The sequence below is a fragment of the Ovis canadensis genome, chromosome 6, assembly GCF_042477335.2.
Source record: "Ovis canadensis isolate MfBH-ARS-UI-01 breed Bighorn chromosome 6, ARS-UI_OviCan_v2, whole genome shotgun sequence".
Lineage (NCBI taxonomy): Eukaryota > Metazoa > Chordata > Mammalia > Artiodactyla > Bovidae > Ovis > Ovis canadensis.
In genome coordinates this window covers 24666662-24692311 of record NC_091250.1, presented here as the reverse complement: position 1 = coordinate 24692311, position 25650 = coordinate 24666662, and positions in this window count along the sequence as shown.

The following is a 25650-nucleotide window of genomic DNA, read 5'->3' as shown; positions in this document are numbered from 1 at the left end:
TCCTGAATCCCCCTCCCACGTCCCATCCCTCAGGGTCATCCCAGTGCACAAGCTCTGAGCACCCTGTCTCATGCGTCAAACCTGGACAGGTGACTGATTTCACATATGATAATATAGATGTTTCAATGCTATTCTCTCAAATCATCCCACCCTCGCCTTCTCCCACAGAGTCCAAAAGTTTGTTCTTTACATCTGTGTCTCTTTTACTGTCTCGCATATAGGGTCATTGTTACCATCTTTCTAAATTCCATATATATGCATTAATATACATACTTTTTAAAGAAAATGACACTTTGTTAGATCAGCAAAGATTTCACAAACTAGCTAACTCTACAAGGGCTTACCTAAGGAAAAATAAGGGGAAAGAGAGAGACAGAACTAAGGAAAAGGGGTTAGGTGGGAAAGACAATGTGACTGAGAAAGAAGGTCATAGGGAGCAACAAAGGGGCAGAGTGTTTAAATCTCAGAGTGGGGAGAACAAGGGGGTATACAGAAATTTAAAATTATATATAAGTTTAAATGGTGAGATATAATAATAATACATTTTCAAAATAGCATTAAATCTTAGTGATGATCATACAAGATTAGGCACATTCAAAGCAAATTCAGGCACATTCAAAGTAGTACAGTCATAGACATAATCTTAGTAATAATTAAGGTATAATTGAAATCCATCAACACAGATAAGGGAGACCATTCCTAAAAATACCACAGTAAATCGGACAAAAGAAAATGAGTTTCTATGTTAACTGAATGGGAGAATCATAAAGGCTTTAAGCACCTTTAAATACCAGGCTGGACAATAGTAAAGCTTACAGTAGGTGGGGCAGGAAGCATCATCCTCAGAACACAACTGCCCATGCTTGCATGGGGTCCATGCATACATCAGAAATGCTGGGCTGCCTTAACTATTCTTATACTTAGCCCTTGTGCCCAGTGGGAGTGCTCACTGACTGGATAGATGCTACAGAAAAAAGATACAACTTCTCATGGCTTTGATGCAGCCATTTGGGTACAAGCAAGTAGATTTCGCTCCAGCTGCCTTCTTTTGATTCTCTAATCACTCATATTAGATGGCCAAAGATAGTTTATAGCAAATTATTTAAGATTAAGTGTGGCCAAGCTAGCAAAATGGGAAGACCCTAAGCTCACCTCCTACTCCCATGGACACTCTAAAATTCCAATGATTTATAGAGCAACTAACTATGCGAACAACATGAAAACTAATAGAAAAGATTTTCTGGAACTAAAAAAGGAACTACAATGAAATGGAGGAGGAGCAGAGATCTGGTGTTCGAGATCCACATCCTCAGTAGGTGACACAGAAATGGGAAGATACCCACAATTTTAATACTTTAATAAAGTATTAAAAAAAAAAAGTTCTCATCAAGGAGCAAATGAGCCAGTCCCCATTTTGAGCTCCTCAGCCCAAGGGTCATGGACCAAAAGGATGCACCCCTAGAATACTTGGCTTTGAAGGTCACCTGTGGTCATGTATGGGAACACTAGAGGACAGCAGGAAATGGGGACTCAGGTCTTCAAGGACACTTGCAAATTCTCACACATCCAAAACCCACTCTGAGACAATGTGAAGTGTGCAGTCCATCTCCTATGTACGAGTCTTCAAGTTGCAAACTTTCAAAGATATGAATGTGCATTCTATCAATGTCAGGCATGAATGAAATTGCAGCTTGTCCTCCATCTCCTGTAGATGATGATCCTTCAGCTTTACCATTCCCACCTCCTCTCTCCCCTCCAGTCAGGTAAGAACTCTTCTTACCTGTTCACTTTATGCTGAAGAACCTAAGTCACCCCATTTTGTTAAAAAAGATTCCATTTTAGAGTTCTGAGGAAAGAGTTTTTGGAAATCCCCTGACCTCACCTCACCACCTGCGAGCCAATCAGATCCCAGATCAGGATCTCCTGACTTTACGTTCAGGACTTATGACTGGCCCAGGAAATTCAAATTAAGCCTAGGAAATGGGAATCAGTCAGAACCCGTGGCCAGCCCGGGAAATGAAAACCAATCAGAACCCAACACCTGACCCTTCCACAGAAGGTAACCAATTAGACGTCTCCCAACCCGGAAACTCCAGTGTTTTTTTTTTAATTTTTCGTGCGAGAATACCCTATATAAGCAATGTAACCCAGAGTTCGGGGCTCCTCTCCTTAGCTGCTGCGTCGGTAAGGGTGGGAGCCCCAGCTCGAGCTTGGTAATAAAAACTCCCTTGCTTTTGAATTGGATACCAGCTCCCTGGTGGTCATTGGGAGATTTCGTGACTTGGGCATAACAATGCCAGGCCCTGTATGCCAGCTATTGTACTACAAGATAGTGTACTGTAAGAATGTTTTATTTTTCATGTTTTTTAATGTATTATTTGTGTGAAAAGTATTATAAACCTACTATAGCACAGTACTATATAGCTGATTGGATTAGTTGGGTACCCAGGCTAACTTTGTTGGACTTAAATTGGAACAGAACTCATTCATGTATAGGGGACTTACTGTACTATCAGTGCCATTCTCTGGGTCTTAGAACATATTTGAAGCTATAATAACTGAAAAAATTTCCTAAACTGGGAAAGGAAACAGGCACCTAGTTCCAGAAAACAAAGAGTCCCAAACCAAATCAACCCAAACAGGTTCACACTATAGTTAAAAATGGCAAAAATTTAAAGAGGGCATTAAAAGTGGCAAGGGAAAAGCATACAGAGGAACACCCATAGATTGACTTTGCAGGAGAAATTCTACAGAAGGGAGTGGTATCATTATATTTAAAGTGAAGAAAGGAAGGAAAAACATACAACCTAGAATATGCTACCCAGCAAAGCTTTTATTCAGATTTGAATTAGAAAACAAACTCTTACAGACAAGTGAAAACTAAAAGACTCAAGCATGACAACACCAGCTTTAGAGGAAATGATAAAAGGAATTCTCTAAGCAGAAAAGGCCATGACTAGAAACATGAAAATGATGAAAGGGAAAATCTCAATGGCAAAGATATGCTAAAGGTTGTAAGTCAACCATGTATAAGGCTAGCAGGAAGGTTTAAAGGGAAAAAGTAGTAAAAATCATCTATATTCATAATAAGTAGTTAAAGGATACATAAAACAGATGTAAAATATGTGAAAAAAACATTAAACAATGTTGTGTTAAAAATGGATGAATGGCTAAAAGATGATGCAGTATATGTATATAATAAAATATCACTCACCATATAAAAGAATGAAATCTTGCAATTTGCCATGAAGGATACTGATAATTCTTTATCTGAATTTTCATGAAGCTGTGAGTGACATGCACATCTGTAATGTTTATCTAATTTTAGATGAAAAACACCAAATTATTCATTAAAATTTATGATACACTGATATGATAATCCTCCCTCCCTCTATATATATATGTATACACACACGTAAGAAAATCAATGGCATTTTTTAATTAAAAGTGAAGCAAATGTTTAATTCTTTTATTTAAACAGGAGTCATTTTCTGTATATTAAATGCTATACTATTCCTTAACCTGCACTTTAAATATATAGGAAAATAAGATGAATCTATTTTCTGAGTTGTAATATAATTTTAATGTGGAGTAGAATGTGTTAAGCTTTCTGCAAAAGACAATGTATTTTATTTTTAAACACATTTTTATCAAATTCAGGTACTATAAGTTTTTTTATATATAAATTTATTTATTTTAATTGGAGGTTGATTACTTTATAATATTGTATTGGTTTTGCCATACATCAACATGAATCCACCATGGGTGTACACGTGTTCCCCATCCTGAACCCCCTTCCCTCCTTCCTCCCCTTACCATCCCTCTGGGTCGTCTCAGTGCACCAGCCCCAAGCATCCAGTATCATGCATCGAACCTGGACTGGTGTATCATTTCATATATGATATTATACATGTTTCAATGCCATTCTCCCAAATCATTCCACCCTTGCCCTCTCCTACAGAGAACAAAAGACTGTTCTATACATCTGTGTCTCTTTTGCTGTCTCACATACAGGGTTATCATTACCATCTTTCTAAATTCCATATATATGCATTAGTGTACTGTATTGGTGTTTTTCTTTCTGGCTTACTTCACTCTGTATAATCGGCTCCAGTTTCATCACCTCATTAGAACTGATTCAAATGTATTCTTTTTAATGGCTGAGTAATACTCCATTGTGTATATGTACCACAGCTTTCTTATCCATTCATCTGCTGATGGACGTCTAGGTTGCTTCCATGTCCTGGCTATTATAAACAGTGCTGCGATGAACATTGGGGTACACATGTCTCTTTCAATTCTGGTTTCCTCGGTGTGTATGCCCAGCAGTGGGATTGCTGGGTCATAAGGCAGTTCTATTTCCAGTTTTTTAAGGTATCTCCACACTGTTGTCCATAGTGGCTGTACTAGTTTGCATTCCCACCAGCAGTATAAGAGGGTTCCCTTTTCTCCACACCCTCTCCAGCATTTATTGCTTGTAGACTTTTGGATCATAGCCATTCTGACTGGCATGAAATGGTACCTCATTGCATTTCTCTGATAATGAGTGATGTTAGGCATCTTTTCATGTAAGTTTAAATCAAGAATTTCATGGTCATAAATCATGATTTCTATACAGCATAACTCATTACTATGAGTAGAAATGTTAGGGGTAGCACACTGACTGAAACTGCCCACCCTGGCCAGGCTCTGTAGAAACCATTTGCATGAGGTCCTGGCAAGGAATACAGAACTCATAAGCCACCACCAACCGGAAGAGTTTGGGAAAGGTCAAAAGGAGACACTTTGTATCCATCCACCTCCCAGAATCTCTCTCACTATCATCCATCTTGGCTGAGCAATGCGTGTGCCACCAGGAAGAATTTTGAGTCAGAATGATTGGCCAAAGACAACCTGGAAACTTATCCCATCACCATAAAACCTGAGACTGGGAGCCACATGGCAGAGAAGTTCTCCTGGGTTACCTTACCCTGCTGCTCTCCTCCCTGGTGCCTACTTCCAATAAAGTCTCTTGCTTTGTCAGCACGTTTCTCCTCAGACAATTCTTTTCCAAGTGTTAGACAAGAGCCCACTCTTGGGGTCCTGGAGGGGGCCCCCTTCTGACAACAACTGGTAACCACGAAGGGACCCCCCATTTTGATTGGGGCTGACATCCAGACCATTCGGGGTACTCCAAGACCAGCTTGTCTGCTGACGGATCTGACCCGGATGCCACAACTGGGACACGTTTTTCCCTAGTCTCTGGCCAGGGTGCCCCAACCGGGTAAGGAACAAGAGATTTGGTTTACCCCTTTTTTTCTCACCCCTCTTTTTAACCTATTCTTCAATCCTATTCTTCCCTGTCCCCCGGTCCTCAATTCAGGAATCTGGTCAAAGGGCCTCAGCCTGAGCTGAGGATTGGAGCCTGATCTCTGGAGACCTCTTCTTGGCAAAGAACTCGAATTTTGGTTCTGCTAGGGCTGAGTTCCAGTCCTCCCTTCTCTGGAGGCCTGGGGGAAAGTCCTGTAATACCTGGGTATCTGCAGGTGGCAGGAGATGTCTGTAAGGCCACCCCTTTTTCTCTTTCTCTCCCTGACTCTTAGACCTCTTGTCTCTTCCCACTCCTTCTCTCTCAACCTGGCCTCTTTTTCTCTTTTTGAAGACACAAGGTATTTCCATTCACTCTGTCAATACTTGGACTGGAAGTTCTGGGTCTTTGTAAGAGATTTTCTGAGAGGCTACACTCTCTGCTCCCCATCAGTTGTGCTTTCTGTTCTTAGGGAGATAATTGGGCATTAGAAGCCCTCCATCTGGTGCCCTGTTTCTATAAATTCAGCCATTTAATTGAGCATTTGGCTGAGTGCTTCCACGTGGAAGTGACTGACGGGGTTTTGTATACTCACCCCTGGTCTTGGGTAAAAATTAACACCCTAGACATATGCTTAGGTATTAATTCACCTTTCAGGACCAGTCCTTCAGCCCCATTGATTGTGCTTGCTATTGAACATTTCCTTTGGCACATATGCAGTCAAGCAATTTGGGACGGAGAGAGAGCTTACAATCTCTCTAAAGTCAGATATAGGGGCATCCACCCCAGTACGGGTCCCCTGGGAACAAGATAGAAACTACACCACCATTAAAATGGAAAATAAGCCTAGCTTCCCTTTAAACACCCTGCTGGGTTGTCTTCTGGCCCACTGGGAGAGATAATAACTGGAAGGGCTAAAAAATAAAAATATACTTATCAAATACTGTACTCGATACTGGCCTACTTACTTCCTGGGAGGAGGGAAAAAATGACCCCAGTCAGGGTCACTTGGATTCAACATTTTACAGCTCAGTCTATACCGTAAATGCAAGGGCAAATATAAGGAAGTTCCCTATGTCCAGACCTTTACTGCCCTCTACCAGGATTCCAAAAAAAAAAAAAAAAAAAGAGAGAAAATATAAGCTTGAAGACTTTGATAAATGCTCTTTCAAAGTCCTTTTGGCAAGATCTGAAACAGAAGATCCCCTTGACCTTCTCCTGACCCCCTCCACTTTGGCAGAGACATCACAGGGAAAGGAAGTTCAGACACACCCGGAAGTCATGGGATCTGAAGGGAAGTCACTTACAATCACCTCTGCTCCTCCTCCATATGTCCTTTCCCCATGGGGTTACTATCAGGAAGTAAGTTTTGTCCTCTACAGAAGGAAAGGTCATCCTCAGACAAAATCTTCCCCCAAGAGAGGTACCAGATGGGGAGGGGGTAACTATGCTGGTTCATGTTCCTTTTTCTATGCAGGACATTATCAAATATAGGGAGCAATTTGGTTCATATTCTGAGAACTCCAAAAAATTTAGGGATGAATTTGAGAGTCTTAGCCTTAACTTCTCCCTCACCTGGAGGGATATAATGGGCAACCTCACCAGGTATTGTAATGATGAAGGAAAAGCTAGAATCCTAGTTAAGGCTAGAAAAGTGGCTGGTGAAACACAGCAGATGGATGACAGTCTGGCCTCTGTGGAAGAGGCAATCCCCTCTATAGAGCCAGATTGGGATCCAAATACAAGGGCAGAAAAGGAATCCTTAAGACACTTCACTTCTTGACTACAGGGAATAATCTGGGGTGTCCAAAAGTCGTTAATTATAATAAGATAAAAAAAGGTTACACAGGGAGAGAACGAAAATCCATCTCTTCTTTTGGCAAAACTCACAGAGAACTTTAAAAGCTTTACCCAGGCAGATCTAAAAAGTATGGAAGGAAGAGTCCTTTTAGCCCATTCCTTCATAACCCAGGCATAAGGAAGAAATTACAAAACCTAGGAAAAGGAGCAGAGACCCCAATCTCTGATCTGGTGAGGTGGCAAATAGGATGTTTTTGAACAGGGACTGGGAGGAAGAAGCAAAAGGGGAGCAAAAGGAAGCCCCAAAAGATGGGAGAATAAAGAGGCAGACCCAGGCCTTTGCCCAACAACAGGCTAAAATCCTGGCCTTGATTCATCCTGCCACTATGCCAGAGTCTGGGGAGAGCAAGGAAGCAAAAAGTATCTTAAAAGACCATCACGGCTGAGATGCACCCAGTGTGCCTACTTCAGAGAGGATGCGCACTGGAAAAGGGAGTGTCCACATCGCCCTAAGGGAAGGCGTATGGAGACCCCGACACTTGCTCCCTCTGTGTTAGTCCTGGGCGACCAGGACTCATGGTGCCCAGCAGCTTGAGAAACCCCCGCGAATGGTGAGATCCAGATCACTCCTCTTGACCGCTGGGTGACTCTACAAACAGAAGGTAAGGATGTAAACTTTCTTTTAGACACGGGGGCTGCCTTCTCTGTTCTTCCTTTCCAATTAAGACCTTTAGACTCCCTGACTAAAATGGTGATGGGGGTAGATGGAAAACCCAAAGCCAAAATTTTACTAAATTTTACTAAGCTCCTCCATTGTAAGGTTGGCAATTGGCAAGTAGGCCACCGCTTCTTATACATCCCTGTCTGTCCTGCTTCCCTACTGGGGAGAGACATTCTTTGCCACCTCCAGACCAGAGTGATGGGGAAAGCTAGATGTCAATAATTTCCTTTGCCAAGTGTCTGAATATTTGCAGTCAGATGTAGAAAAGGAGAAATCCATCCCTTTCTTAGATGAGGTCAATCCTCAGGAGGGGGATGTCTCAAGCCCTGGTCTAGCCATAAATGTTCCACCAGTGAAGATTCTTCTGAGGCCAAATGCTCCCTACCCCTGGAAAAGGCAATATCCATTAAAACCAGAAGCTCTGGAGGATCTTAGGCCATTAGTTAATAAATACCAAGATAGTGGAGTTCTAAACTCAACATTCAGAAAACTAACATCATGGCCTCCAGTCCCTTCACTTCATGGGAAATAGATGGGGAAACAGTGGAAACAGTGTCAGACTTTATTTTGTGGGCCTCCAAAATCAGTGCAGATGATGATTGCAGCCATGAAATTAAAAGACACTTACTCCTTGGAAGGAAAGTTATGACCAACCTAGATAGCATATTCAAAAGCAGAGACATTACTTTGCCAACAAATGTCTGTCTAGTCAAGGCTATGATTTTTCCTGTGGTCATGTATGGATGTGAGAGTTGGACTGTGAAGAAAGCTGAGCACTGAAGAATTGATGCTTTTGAATTGTGGTGTTGGAGAAAACTCTTGAGAGTCCCTTGGCCTGCAAGGAGATCCAACCAGTCCATCATAAAGATCAGTCCTGGGTGTTCAGTGGAAGGGCTGACACCAAAGCTGAAACTCCAATACTTTGGCCACCTCATGTGAAGAGTTGACACATTGGGAAAGACCCTGATGCTCAGAGGGATTGGGGGCAGGAGGAGAAGGGGACGACAGAGGATGAGATGGCTGGATGGTATCACTGACTTGATGGACATGAGTTTGAGTGACCTCCGAGAGTTGGTGATGGACAGGGAAGCCTGGCATGCTGTGATTCATGGGGTAGCAAAGAGTCGAACACGACTGAGGGACTGAATTGAACTGAACTGAACTTACAATCACCTGTGAGTCTCCCTGCAATACTTCAATCTTGCCTGTTAAAAGACCAGATGGATCTTATCAATTCGTCCAGAATCTCAGAGCTGTTAATGAAACTGCAGTTCCCATCTACCCCATAGTCCCAAACCCATATACCCTCCTATCTCAAGTCCTAAGAAATACTAAGTAATTCTCAGTCTTGGACATTAATGATGCTTGGGTTTTCATTCCTCTTCATCCTGATGCCCCCAAAACTCTTTGCCTTCGAGTGGCGGGACCTGGGAACAAGGGAGACCATACGAGTTTGCTGGACTTTACTTACGGCAAGGGTTCAGAGACAACCCTCGTATATTTGGGACTTCCTTGGGGAGAGAACTAAGGGAATTAACTTTAACAAACAGTAATCTAATACAGTATGTGAATAAATTTCTCAGAGCTAGTCCAGATTTTACCAGCTCTCAAATGGATACTATTCAAACTCTTAATTTCCTGTATGAAAAGGGTTATCGAGTATTGCCCAAGGAAGCTCAGATTAGCTTAACCCAAGTGAAATAACTTGGATTTATAATTATGAAAGGAAAAAGAATGCATGACTCCCAGAGGAAATCCCTCATTTTAAATTCCCTGTTCGCCCCAACCAAAAAAAAAAAAAAAAAACAGCTCAGGAGATTTTTAGGAATGACTGGGTTTTGCAGGATCTGGATTCCTAATTATGGCAATCTGGCCTGACCCCTATATGAAAAGTTAAGCGGGAAAGAAGAAGACTCACATGACTGGGATGAAACCTGCAAGGTTGCCTTCAATGCCTCAAAAGAGTCTATCACTATAGCCCCAGCTTTAGGCCTCCTGAACCTGGAAAGGCCTTTCAGGCTTTATGTTTGTGAAAGGACAGAAACTGCTCTTGGGATGTTAGGGCAAATGATGGGGCCTGTATTACAACCCATGGCGTACCTCTCAAAACAACTAGATGAGGTGGCCAGAGGGTGGCCCACTTGCCTCCGGGCAGTAGCGGCCACTGCTCTTATGGATAAAGAGGCATCTAAGCTGACCCTAGGTCAGCCACCCCAGTGTATATGCCTCACTAGGTGCAAGCAGTCTTGGAAACTAAAAGGGATAGATGGATGACAGGGGGAAGGATCACCCAATACCAAGCCCTCCTCCTTGACACTCCAGAAATAAAGTTGAGGGTCTGTCTGACTTTAAATGCAGCCACCTTATGGCCAGATCTCCCTACTTCCCCTTTAGATCACCAATGCATGCAAATCATAGACGAGTTATACTCTTCTCACCGGACCTATCAGAGACACCTTTATCTGACCCAGAGGAAGGATAGTACATAGATGGCAGTAGTTTTGTAGAAAAAGGAAAGAGGAAAGCAGGATATGCTCTAGTGAGTCTAGAAGAAACTAGGGAAAGTGGGACTCTTCCCCCAGAATCTCAGCCCAGAAAGCTGAACTTTTTGCCCTGCCAAGAGCTTTGGAATTAGGGAAAGGAAAGAGGGTTAATGTGTATATGGACTCTAAGTATGCTTTCTTCATCCTTCATGCCCATGCAGCAATTTGGAAAGAAAGAGGGATGCTCAGTGCTCGAAGCTCTCCTATTAAACACAAAGAGCTCATCCTCAGGCTCCTGGAGGCAGTCAGACTTCCTGCTAAATTAGCTGTCATCCACTGTAAGGGTCACAAAAATGGGCAAGAAGAGGAGGCCCAGGGCAATAGAAAAGCTGATCAGGAGGCAAAATGAGCTGCTAGGGAAGCTACCCCTGACACTGCTATATGCCCCCTTTTCCCCAAGGAAACCCTGACTCCAGATTATACCCCAGAGGAACATTCCCAATATGCTGAGCAGGGCTAGGAAATAGGGTCACAGGCATGGTTTCAGACTGATCAGGCCCAAATAATACTCCCTGACTCTCAGGTTTGGAAAATTACTATCTCCTTACATAAAAGTACTCATTTTGGAAGACATAATCTGGAAACCTTGCTCAAGCCTATTCTCTACCATCCCCAGTTGGCTAAGGTTGTTAGATCACACAGAATTGTGATACTTGTCTAAGAAATAATCCAAAAACCAGAACCTTGCCACCTCCTCTAATTAAGCCTGTCCAACATCAGGGATCATACCCAGGAGAGGACTGGCAGGTGGATTTTACAGCCATGCCAAAGACCCAGGATATTCTTAGACCCAGGGTTTTCTTATTTGCTAGACTTTATTGACACAGGATGGATTGAAGCATTCCCTACTGGGACAGAAAGAGCTACAGAAGTCTGTAAAGCTCTGCTGAAGAAGATGGTGCCTAGGTTTGAGCTGTCTTGATCACTTCAGAGCAACAATGGGCCCTCATTTACAGCCACAATATCCCAGAACCTGGACACATGCTTAGGAATCAAATACCACCTGCACTCATCCTGGTGGCCTGAAGCCTCAGGAAATGCAGAGAGTCAATCAGATTCTTAAAAGAGCTCTGGCCAAACTATGTCAAGAAACACATAATAAGTGGATCCATAGCCCTCATGAGGCAGCCCCCACACAGCCACTGTTATTAAGTCCTTATGAAATGATGTAGGGACGTCCATTCTTAGCTTCTGATTTGTTTTTTGACGAGGACACCAATACACTCCTAAAACATAATTGACCTGAGAAGGTTTCAATGAGAATTCCGATGATACAGAGAACAGATCCTTCCTAGACCACAGGAAGACTTGAAAAATCCCCAAGTAGAGCTGGGGAAATAAGTATTAGTAAATACCTGGCAAGAAAATGGGAGTCCAAGCCAGCTGTCTGAGAAATCTACAAGGCCATATCATGTTGTCCTAGTAACCTCAACTGCTGTAAAAGTGAAGGGTCTATCTGCCTGGGTCCACAATTCTAGAATAAAACCCTATGGGCTACAGGAGGGGGAGAGAGGGACTGAGACTCCAAAACCAGAGGACAACTATTCCTGTGGACATGAGTTTGGGTAAACTCTGGGAACTGGCAATGGATAGGGAGGCCTGGCGTGCTGCAGTCCATGGAGTTGCAAAGAGTCAGACATGACTGAGTGACTGAACTGAACTGAACTGAATGGAAAGCTAAGGAGGTTTTAGGGATTTGGAATGTATACATATATATAAGGCTTCCCTTGTGGCTTAGCTGGTTAAGAATCTGTCTACAGTGCGAGAGACCTGGGTTTGATCCCTGGGCTGGGAAGATACCCTGGAGAAGGGAAAGGCTACCCACTACAGTATTCTGGCCTAGAGAATTCCAGCTACTTTCACTTTTACATTATATATATATATATGTACATATATATATATATAATTTGTTTTATATATATATATATATATATATATATATAAATCATCCTTATACGTTTGTCTATGGACATTGTGCTTAATCACTCAGTCATGTCTGACTCTTTGTGACCCCATGAGCTCTACCCATGGGGATTCTTCACGCAAGAATACTGAATGGGTTACCATGCCCTCCTCCAGGGGATCTTCCCAACCCAGGGATTGAACTCAGATCTCCCACATTGCAGGTGGATTCTTTATCATCTGAACCACTAGGGAAGCCCTTAAATATGATATTAAATTTAAGATATTATATTTTAAAATATTAGATATCTTAAATATAATATGATATCCTTATACATTTGTTCATGGACGTTATCTAAATATAATTTTTCTTGCAACTAACAATTTTTACCACTTAATTGTCTTTCTCCCTTGAGTTGCAGCTCCTTTGTCACTTAGCTATAAAGTCAATTTCATACTGCTGTTCCTTTCACCTTTGCTTATGGGCACAGCTTGCCCAGGAAATGGGCATTAACATTAAAATGAAGTAAGAGGAACTACTATGCCTTGGGGCTTAGAGTCACCACAGTGTTAGAACTGCTTTGAGCTAACATTTATAACCTGAAAAAAAAAACAATATTTTGCCTTCATAAAATAGTGTCTAAAATAGATAATACCTAAAAGTATAAAAAGTTTTCTGGCAAGAGATATTATATGGAATTAGACTGATCTTAAAAAATGTTCAGTAACTTCCTGTTACATTGGCTATATTTACACTAGAACTAGAAAATTTTCAAGTTAATAATTTAGACATTTTCTTTTCCCCAGGAAAGATTTAAAACATTTTTTAAATAACTTGCTTCACTTTAATGCTTCTTACAGTTCAACAAAGAGTCAAAACACTTACATATTAGGAAATATTTTTGTCCTCTCAAGACTAGGCCTCTGGCAATATATATGGAGAATAGATTTTTAATAAAATGTAGACTTTAAAATATTTTCAATTTTTTCATTTTAAAGAACATGCATTTACATTTAATCTAGTATGGTTTGGGTTGCATGTAGCAGAAAACTGCTCTGGCTAATACAGTAAAGAAGGTTAACTGGCAGATTTAATTGAAAAATTCTACATGTTAAAGAGATGGCTGCTGATGTTCAGTCAGTCAAGGCTTCAATTCTTTTTTCCTCCACTACCTCAGCTCTGTCGCCCAACTTTCCCTTGCATCCTCAGTCTTGGTCTAGCAGTAAAATGATTGCAGCTTTTCAAATAAACATGACATTATCAAGAAAAAAGTTTTCTCTTGCAGCAACAATCTCTAAATAGAAAATAAAGAATCCAAGATCTCCCTAGAAAACTTCTCGTATCTCAGCAACTGAACTAGACACATAATTATCTAGAAATAGTTTCCTGTTCAGTGTAATGTTATTCTCCAGTTATCTTCATTCTAGGCTCCTTGACTAGCAAAGGGATGGGCTTACCCTTAACAACCAGGTCTCTTTCTTGCTGGAAATGGGGACATGGCCTATGGGCTAAAGTGTACATAATAGAATGGAATTTGGGGAGCTTTAAAGTGGGAAATTGTGGACTGGAAGAAACACAAGCTGGAATCAAGGTTGCCAGAAGAAAAATCAATAACCTCAGATATGCAGATGGCACCACCCTTATGGCAGCAAGTGAAGAGGAGCTAAAAAGCCTCTTGATGAAAGTGAAAGAGAACAGTGAAAAAGTTGGCTTAAAGCTAAACATTTAGAAAACGAAGATCATGGCATCCGGTCCCATCACTCCATGAGAAATAGATGGGGAAACAGTGGAAACAGTGTCAGACTTTATTTTTTGGGGCTCCAAAATCACTGCAGATGGTGACTGTAGCCATGAAATTAAAAGAGGCTTACTCCTTGGAAGAAAAGTTATGACCAACCTAGATAGCATATTTAAAGGCAGAGACATTACTTTGCCAACTAAGGTCCATCTAGTCAAGGCTATGGTTTTTTTTCCAGTAGTCATGTATGGATGTAAGAGTTGTACTGTGAAGAAGGCTGAGTGCTGAAGAATTGATGCTTTTGAACTGTGGTGTTGGAGAAGACTCTTGAGAGTCCCTTGGACTGCAAGGAGATCCAACCAGTCCTTTCTGAAGGAGATCAGCCCTGGGACTTCTTTGGAAGGAATGATGCTAAAGCTGAAACTCCAGTACTTTGGCCACCTCATGTGAAGAGTTGACTCATTGGAAAAGACTCTGATGCTTGGAGGGATTGGGGGCAGGAGGAGAAGGGGGTGACTGAGGATGAGATGGCTGGATGGCATCACTGACTTGATGGACGTGAGTCTGTGTGAACTCCGGGAGTTGGCGATGGACAGGGAGACCTGGAGGCTGCGATTTTTGGGGTTGCAAAGAGTCGGACATGACCGAGCGACTGAACTTAACTGAACTGAACTGAAAGTGGGAATTGTACACCTTGGAAACCAAAATATCTATTAGAATTAAAAAAATTAAATCATTGATCAGAGGTATCAGAAATTTTTTTGAAAGATAAAACTTTTGATTGAATTATCCTGAGAGAGTTAGTAATTGGTCACTGGATTTGAATGTCAGAGCTAATAAACCTGAATTCTTGTCCAAGATCTTAAACCAAGTAGCTTTTTCTCCTCCTCCTCATTACATTGGCATGTCAAAATTCCTATTTTGTAAATAAGGATGCTAGAGAAGGAAATGGCAACCCACTCCAGTATTCTTGCCTGGAGAATCCCAGGGACAGACGAGCCTGTTGGGCTGCTGTCTATAGGGTCGCACAGAGTCGGACATGACTGATGTGATTTAGCAGAAGCAGCAGCAGCAGACACCCTTAGGGAAATTAAATAGTCTTGTTTAGGCTTCAGAGACAAAGCAGAGCAGGCTTCTGACCTTGCTTCTAACCTACCAGGACGCTGCCCTAACTGTGAGTGATTGTGAATGACTGCCTGTTGTGAATGCACCATATAGATAAGGTAGGGTACAAATCTTGAGATTGTTGAGTCTCTGAAGGGGGGCGTAGCCACTGAAGCCCCAGTCTTAACAACATTCCAAGTTTTACAGGACAAAAAACACAGCATTAGCATGAAACCAGAGCTGTGATCTGCTCACAGATTGGTGATGATATCAGTCTGTGTCCAATGATTATAAGCAGGAACCCCAACTGCAAATTTTAAAGTCTCACCCACAGAGCCTGGGACGTTTTCCCAACTGGGACTCCAGATGTGCTGTGTCACTTGTGCTGCTTGAGTCGGACATTGGTCAAAACTCACTTTGGTGATATATCCTCTGATGTTTCTATTTCTCTTTTAATGCTAGTATATTGAAAGTAAGCTACATAATTCTCTAATAAATATTGGTATTATTTATTTGTGTATGAGTGGCTTATTTTGTTAACTAATCCTTTGAACCTGAAACAAAAGTGAAAGCTTTTGGCAAAACACCACCTTCAAAGTAAAACAATACATAATTCTGAATCTTTTGAACATTCTGAAAACAATTGCAGACAAGAATAAGACAATAAAATTCCATACCTAATAAATCTAATAACATGTAATAGGTAAACTACAACACATATAAACAAAGGCTACTAACTGCATTGCAATATGGCTGAGTTAAGGCGAATAAATGATTGCTATTGATCTTAGGCAAGCTAACAGAGGCCTTAGTTTTACAGAGTAGATTGCATACTCAAGAATAAAACCAAAGATTCCTAGTTTGGTATGATACAAGCCAAATGTTTGTTTGGGCTGGCTACAGAAGTTTCTCTGAAACTATTTGCCACTGCAAAATGAAAGTGAATATTGTGATAAAGGAAGATATATGTACATACACATGGCCCAATGGCAGTGGATATGGTACAGACACATGGCCCAATGGCAGTGGATATGGTGCTCATGTACACTGCAAGTCATATGTATACTCATTTCTTTGCAGGTCATGTGTACACTCTTTTTTTTTTTTTTTTTTTGCTTTGTGTATGACTGGTAAAGAAAAAAGCATATAAGATAATCAGCATTGTAGTGACTATACTTAATCAGTTAAAGATATGTAAAGGCATATTATTAATACACACTCCCAGGGAGATTTTGTGTCATCAAAATTCAGAATGGTGGTGAGAAATATTTCCACAGATAAATCAACTATTTTTGAAGCACTTAATAATTTCAAGAAAATCAGAGTAGATAATTAATTGCTGGAAAACAACCACAAGTGAAAAAGTTGAATTCTGAATTAAAAAAAATAAGTACAGTATAACAAGAGAGGCTCTAATTTTTCAGCATAGACTATTCTATGTAATACCATATACCAAATATAAAAGATTAAATATATAAACCCTAAATTGTTGATAATGTATTACCTTATGGCAGTAACAAAATGAGAGCATATATTATTTGCAGAATATATAGGCAATGAATAAATATGGTATATAATCAGAATCCAAATAAAATCTTAAATAGTAACACTTAGCATCATATAGTACTCCATTACATATACAATTTAATTTCCTAGACCCACTATCACTATTATTTTATTCACATACACATATGTGACCTATGCTATAGTGTGATGAATATGCATGTATATATGTATATATGTATGCTTATATGTACATCATGTATGTACATGATAAACACAGGGCTCCAAGTGATGCATAAAAGAATCCCTCAATTAAAAAATTTTAAGGAGATATTTTAAGCCACTGTTAAAAATGAATAATATATAAACTAAAAATGTTAACTACTTGAAAACAGTGAGATGTTCATCAATAATGAAGTCCATAATCCAAAAAGCAATGCTATAATACTTAAAAATAGTGAGAAATCAACTTACTGATATTTATGAGCTTTATAGATGATATTAAATATTTCCAGTTTTTTAAATAAAAAATGAAACATGCATATAATGCATACAAGTTAGAGAAAAATAAACCTTTGTAAAACCATAAGATGGATCTAATATACACTAGAAAACATAATAAAAAGAACACTACAGAGAATTAGAATCTCAAGTAGTTTAAGCATACTACAGTTAGTAAATGTACCAAATGTTAAAAGAGACAATAGCAAAACAGAAGGGTGTAAACAACCCATGAAAAATATTAAATGATATGTCAAATACCTGAAAATCTAAAACAAGTAATACTTCTCTATGAAAACACAAATATTTATATTAACACCAAAAAGATAAATTTTGACCAAGAACACTTACCCAAGTGTTTCCCAAAGTGTCCTGATTGTAGGAGTCTTCTGGCACTCCTGTTACAAATCCTCTAGAGATCCTAACCTAGAAAGGAAGATGGAACCTTGGAATCAGTATTTTCAACAAGCACCCTGCTGAATATTCTGATCAAGACTGTTAGTAAATCCTGTCTAAATAAAGCTGCAAGATCCAGAATTCATTACAGATAAACTCAATATTTTCTGTAACTATATTTCACAAGCTGAAAAGATGAAAACTTCCACTGTTTTGTGAGATTATCAATTCTGTTATCAATATATGTCAGCATGTAAAGAAAATATAAAGGAAACTAGAAAACACAAAAGTTTGCTGATCTTTTGTAACTTGTGCTTGAGTAAAAACTCTTCTGACACTAACTTTAGAAATATTAGAATATGTTGTTTAATATAAGACTGACTCCAAAACAAAAACCAAGGGAAAAAGAGAAAGGAATTAATGAAACCAGAAAATAATATCTAGACACTATTCTTTAAACAAGATGATCCTTGCTCCATAGCTGGAGTTTGCATTCCTTGAGATATCTGTATGCAGGTCAGGAAGCAACAGTTTGAACTGGACATGGAACAACAGACTGGTTTCAAATAGGAAAAGGAGTAAGTCAAGGCTGGAATTCCAGTTGAGCTGTTTCAAATCCTGAAAGATGATGCTGTGAAAGTGCTGCACTCAATATGCCAGCAAATTTGGAAAACTCAGCAGTGGCCACAGGACTGGAAAAGGTCAGTTTTCAATCCAATCGCAAAGAAAGGCAACGCCAAAGAATGCTCACGCTACCACACAATTGCACTCATCTCACATGCTAGTAAAGTAATGTTCAAAATTCTCCATGCCAGGCTTCAGCAATACGTGAACCGTGAACTTCCTGATGTTCAAGCTGGTTTTAGAAAAGGCAGAGGAAACAGAGATCAAATTGCCAACATCCGCTGGATCATGGAAAAAGCAAGAGAGTTCCAGAAAAAACATCTATTTCTGCTTTCTTGACTATGCCAAAGCCTTTGACTGTGTGGATCACAATAAACTGTGGAAAATTCTGAAAGAGATGGGAATACCAGACCACCTGACCTGCCTCTTGAGAAATTTGCATGCAGGTCAGGAAGCAACAGTTAGAACTGGACATGGAACAACTGACTGGTTCCAAATAGGAAAAGGAGTACGTCAAGGTGGTATATTGTCACCCTGCTTATTTAACTTATATGCAGAGTACACCATGAGAAACGCTGGACTGGAAGAAACACAAGCTGGAATCAAGATTGCCGGGAGAAATATCAATAACCTCAGGTATGCAGATGACACCACCCTTATGGCAGAAAGTGAAGAGGAGATAAAAAGCCTCTTGATGAAATTGAAAGAGGAGAGTGAAATGTTGGCTTAAAGCTCAACATTCAGAAAATGAAGATCATGGCATCTGGTCCCATCACTTCATGGGAAATAGATGGGGAAACAGTGTCAGACTTTATTTTTTGGGCCTCCAAAATCACTGCAGATGGTGATTGCAGCCATGAAATTAACAGACACTTACTCCTTGGAAGAAAAGTTATGACCAACCTAGATAGTATATTCAAAAGCAGCGACATTACTTTGCCGACAAAGGTCCGTCTAGTCAAGGCTATGGTTTTTCCAGTGGTCATGCATGGATGTGAGAGTTGGACTGTGAAGAAGGCTGAGCGCCAAAGAATTGATGCTTTTGAACTGTGGTGTTGGAGAAAACTCTTGAGAGTCCCTTGGCCTGCAAGGAGATCCAACCAGTCCATCATAAAGATCAGTCCTGGGTGTTCAGTGGAAGGGCTGACACCAAAGCTGAAACTCCAGTACTTTGGCCACCTCATGCGAAGAGTTGACACATTGGGAAAGACCCTGATGCTCAGAGGGATTGGGGGCAGGAGGAGAAGGGGACGACAGAGGATGAGATGGCTGGATGGCATCACTGACTCGATGGACGTGAGTCTGAGTGAACTCCGGGAGTTGGTGATGGACAGGGAGGCCTGGTGTGCTGTGATTCATGGGGTCGCAAAGAGTTGGACACGACCAAGCGACAGAACTGAACTGAAGGTCCATCTAGTCAAGGCTATGGTTTTTCCTGTTTTCATTTATGGATGTGAGAGATGGACTGTGAAGAAGGCTGAGCACCAAAGAATTGATGCTTTTGAACTGTAGTGTTGGAGAAGACTCTTGAGAGTCCCTTGGACTGCAAGGAGATCCAACCAATCCATTCTGAAGGATATTAGCTCTGGGATTTCTTTGGAAGGAATGATGCTAAAGCTGAAATTCCAATACTTGGGCCACCTAATGCGAAGAGTTATCTCATTGGAAAAAACTCTGATGCTGGGAGGGATTGGGGGCAGGAGGAGAAGGGGACGACAGAGGATGAGATGGCTGGATGGCATCACTGACTCGATGGACGTGAGTCTGAGTGAACTCCTGAAGTTGGTGATGGACAGGGAGGCCTGGCATGCCGCGATTCATGGGGTCACAAAGAGTTGGACATGACTGAGCGACTGAACTGAATTGAACTGAAGGGAATTTGGGGAGGGAATTTCTCAGACGTCCAGTGGTTAGGACTTCTTGCTCCTCTCTTACAAAAAGAAAAGAGAAAGAAAAAATTTGGGTAAAGGAAAATACACCACATTGCATCTAAGTTAGCTTCAGTGAGATGCATTAATATCAACAAAGGAAGATACCAAAATAAGGACAGATTAAGCCAGTTTTCATATTATTTTTGAAGAACATGTAAAGCATGAAATATTCATATCTGAAGCATAGATCAATCTAAGTATATATTTTATTTAATTAAAAAATTACTTATTTTGGTTTTCACAATAGACAGAAAGAGATGTAATGAGAATAAATTTTAAAAGGTTAAAAGCTTTTAAAAGCTTAAAAGCTTTATCTTGTAGAAGAAGTCTCCTTTATAACTTTAGATTTTTTTTCTTTTCTAAAATTAGATCAGTATTAATGGCAGTGGGTAATTATTGTGCCATCATAGGCCTTCAAGATATTTTTTTTTTCTTTTTTTACTGTACTGGTTACATAAACACATACACAAATCAGTAAATACCTTGACTTGACTAACTTCTTATTGTGACAGTTCTCTCCAGCTTTTAAAAATTTTATTTGATTTCTTTCTGGTATGAAGACACATTTTTACCTCATCTCCATTCCATGAGAAGGACATGTAGGCCTGAATATTTCTTTGTCCATTTTGCCCCATCATAACCTAATCACACTCTTTGATCCAGATATCACAACATGTAGAAAGATCTATATGACAGTTATTATTTAGGTTTATATATTGTAGAATGGATGTAACATGTTAGTGCTCTTAGAGAAATAAACCATAACTTGGTTTACAAAAAGGTATTCGGACTTCAAAGGAGGATTGTTACTGAAGGTCTTTTCAAATATTGTACCATGAAATAAGGATGAAGTTTTATGGTACATGCCTCTAAAACTACATTATGTAGACTATTTTTATATAACATGTGCATACACACACATTTAATGGAGCTTTAACAATAAGAGATAATACAATATTAGAAATGATTTGGAAATTTATAATTTCTCTAGACTATAAAGCTTAGTGTCTATTTTCTTTTTTTTCCCAAGCAGCCTTTTTTTTAAATATAAATTTATTTATTTAAATTGGAGGTTAATTACTTTACAATATTGTATTGGTTTTGCCATACATCAACATGAATCCACCACAGTTATACACATGTTCCCCATCCTGAACCCCTTTCCCTCCTCCCTCCCCATACCGTCCCTCTGGGTCATCTCAGTACACCAGCCCCAAGCATCCAGTATCATGCATCGAACCTGGACTGGCAACTCATTTCATATATGATATTACACATGTTTCAGTGCCATTCTCCAAAATCATCCCACCCTTGCCCTCTCCCACAGAGTCCAAAAGACTGTTCTATACATCTGTGTCTCTTTTGCTGTCTCACATACAGGATTATCATTATCATCATTCTAAATTCCATATATATGCGTTAGTATACTGTATTGGTGTTTTTCTTTCTGGCTTACTTCACTCTGTATAATCGGCTCCAGTTTCATCCACCTCATTAGAAATGATTCAAAGTATTCTTTTTAATGGCTGAGTAATACTCCATTGTGTATATGTACCACAGCTTTCTTATCCATTCATCTGTTGATGGACATCTAGGTTGCTTCCATGTCCTGGCTATTATAAACAGTGCTGCAATGAACATTGAGGTACACATGTCTCTTTCAATTCTGGTTTCCTCAGTGTGTATGCCCAGCAGTGGGATTGCTGGGTCATAAGGCAGTTCTATTTCCAGTTTTTTAAGGAATCCCCACACTGTTCTCCATAGTGGCTGTACTAGTTTGCATTCCTACCAACAGTGTAAGAGGGTTCCCTTTTCTCCCCACTCTCTCCAGCATTTTATTGCTTGCAGACTTTTGGATCTCAGCCATTCTGAGTGGCGTGAAGTGGTACCTCATTGTGGTTTTGATTTGCATTTCTCTGATAATGAGTGATGTTGAGCATCTTTTCATGTGTTTGGTAGCCATCTGTATGTCTTCTTTGGAGAAATGTCTGTTTAGTTCTTTAGCCCATTTTTTGATTGGGTCATTTATTTTTCTGGAATTGAGCTGTAGGAGTTGCTTGTATATTTTTGAGATTAGTTATATTTTCATAGTGTTAACCACTCAGTCATTTCTGACTCTTTGTGACACCATGGGGACTTAGCCCACCAGAAACAACATCTTTATCATTCATTACTTTGCTTTTTATATCCATTGTCATGTTGGAACTCTGGGCTGGCTGAAGAAATTACTTAAAAGAGAATGTTGTTGATGAACTTGGATACAACTGTTCTATAAAAAGGATCACTTTAATCATTATACATATGTTCTGTTTACTCAAAACTGTTAAAGCAAATTTTTTATAATAGTTTGACCAATTTGAACATTCCTTTATTACATAAGAACCTAAATAGACTAGTCATATAATAAAAGATACTTAAGATATTCAAGCAGTATATTATACAAAATAGCATATGTAATTATATTTAAATTATGTGATTATAATTCACTTAACCACCTTTAAAATATTAATATATCTCTAAGAATATAAAAAGTGAAAACAGTTTTATCTAATTTGAAGAGGTCAGGTTAGTTAATGAAAATACCCTCGTTAACCTTCAAAAGGTATTATGTAAACACATGTATAACAAAAAAACAACATTCTGTCAGTGTTGATATAAGAAGGGCATGCATGTCATAGTTCTATACATTGTAAAATGATGTTTAGCAGAGTTTATTAACATTCCTTCCCAATTGTTTAGTTGACAAGCTTGTCGCAATTGTCCTGTCACCTCTTCACCCGTTACTCAGACTTCCTCATGACAAGTCTGACACTAATTTGTAATTACTTGGGAAAAATTAGCATATGTCCTTTAGCGGCCAAATTCAACTAGACTTAAAAGGCTATATTTTTTCTAGCTTTAGGTAAGTAAGCCCTAATAACAACTAGATAATATGTAGAATGTATAGATGCGTACCTATGCTGGAGTCGAATGTCCTTAAGGATATATGTCAAGTATATTTCCAGATATATACAGTTAATAAAGCATGATGATTTATTTATAAGTTGACCTTGACAGGTAAATTGACATGGTTAGCCTTATAATTTGCCACTTGTAAGCTTCATGTATAATTGTTACTTCAAACCTCCATCCCTATTTTGAATTTTTTTGAACAATATATTTCACCTCTATTGCTGATTTTTACATCTAGTTGTTTTCATTCTGTTTTCTTTTAAATAGGAAATTCACATTTTTTTGCCTTAGTAAAGATAAGCATATGAATATAATCTCATGACAATTAACATCGATATGAATATTTCATATTCAATAATATTGGAAATTATATACAGCAAAAGATAGAGAAAGAGGCCTAAGAAATGTTGTGATGTCAAAAGAATACTAGGTTAAGAATTTCTGAAACTCAAACAGGAGCTCTGTATATCAACCTAGAGAGGTGAGATGGGGAGAGAGATGAGAGGGAAGTTGAAAAGGGAGGGATATATGTGTACCTATGGCTGATTCCGGGAATTGGTGATGGACAGGGAGGCATGGTGTGCTGCGATTCATGGGGTCGCAAAGAGTCGGACGCGACTGAGCGACTGAACTGAACTGAATGGCTGATTCATGTTCAGGTTTGATAGAAACAACAAATTCTGTAAAGCAATTATCCTTCAATAAAAAATAAGTTAATTTAAAAAATGTAATTTAACCAAAATTTAATCTTCATACTTCCTAAAAATCAGGAAAATCAGGAAAAACAATCTGGATTTGCAGAGCTCTCATTTTCAATATCTGGATTTCTCTGAGAAATACAGATTGTTTTTTCTGCTTGGGCTTCCCAGGTGGCGCTGGTGGTAAAGAACTTGCCTGCTGATGCAGGAGACCAAAGCAATACAGCTTCAATTCCTGGGTCAGGAAGACCCCCTGGAGTAGGAAATGGCAATCTACTCTAGTATCCTTGCTGGGAAAATCCCATGGACAGAGGATCCTGGTGGGTCATAGGGTCACAAAGAGCCAGATACAACTGAAGCAAATTTACACACACTCTCTAATGTACTATTATTATTCTACGTATTAAACAAAATTCAATATAATAGTATAAAATAGGTGCTTTGAATTTATTTCTCTATCAAAGATACTGATTTCCCTGAAATTTTAGTTACCAATCTATCGACTGATACTTCTGAATATCCAACCAGTCTGCAACAAAGACTGATGCTAAGAAAATGATAATGACACTACTACATGGGTAGACAAAAAATTGCATCTGGCAGCAAGTTGAATGCATTGAGCAATTCCATCTTGAAAGGTCCAGCATTTTGTTCTCATAAGGATAGAGAACAAATTCCTGAATCTAGGTTTGTATTTTCATCTCACAAGACTCACCCACAGCCACTATTCATGGGCTTATGAAATCTGTAAGCATGGGATCTCACACATCATAGCATTAAGATCTTTTTGTACAGTTCTTGTGTGTATTCTTGCCACTTCTTAATATCTTCTGTTAGGTCCATACTATTTCTGTCCTTTATCATGCCAATCTTTGCATGAATTGCAAGAATTCAATTGCAGTTCATGAATTGGTATCTCTAATTTTCTCGAAGAGATGTCTGGGTGCAGACCAGTTTGAGGAAAACGTACACAGATAATTTTGCTATGACAGAATACATGCGTTCCATACAAAAAAAGCATTCTGCAAAATCGTCAAATACTTAGGACTTCCTGGGAAAATGTGTTTTCAGGCAGTTTACTTGATATTAGTCTGACTCTGTAATGTAAATAAACGTGTATAGCTAGCAACAACAAACAAAACAAAAACCTAGGGATCCTGAGAAATAACTCCATTAGTGAAGGCAGGCAAATTATTATGGCTGTAGATCTACTACATGCGTAATAAAATTGTACCAACCAAAATGAAAATTAAAGTAAATCCTCAGGGATCCAGTAGATCCCTGAGATAATATAGATGTAACTGAACCTCTGAGCACTGGCGGGAGGTAAAAAATGTCAGGAATCTAAAATTATGTAAAGCTCAAGATGTACATTTTTATGAAACGACATTCTGAAGACATTCATTTCAACATTAAAAGTTAAGCCTTTAGAACTCCTCCCTGGGTAGTAGCCTGGCTTTCTCCTATCATGCTGGAGATTATAATTCTATCTGTGATATTCAGAAAACATTTCATACTTCAACATATGTCCATTTTATTGTACACAATTTTCTCATTATCCAATCACTATATGCATGCCTCAACTGGAAGTTTGATGGCTTATAATATTAATAATTATATCACTTCTTATATGAGACCTAAGTACAAAATCTTGATCTATAAAGCAGACTGCTCTGTTAATGATGGTACAAATTATGTTTCCAATCATGTTTCTTTTACTTTAATTGCCAAAAATATTCAAGTAAAAAGTGAACCACAATTTTAATTTTTAAAATATGCTGTATCCCAGCCAACTGCCATGATGAATGAATAAATGAATATAAGGATGAAAGATCTTACAGTTTACATTTATTTCTTGTATTTTACTTTGTTTTACATTAGAACTTCCAGCTCCTAGAGCACGACACCTATAAACTAGAGAAAATTAAAAATTATCTTTCCCAAATGTA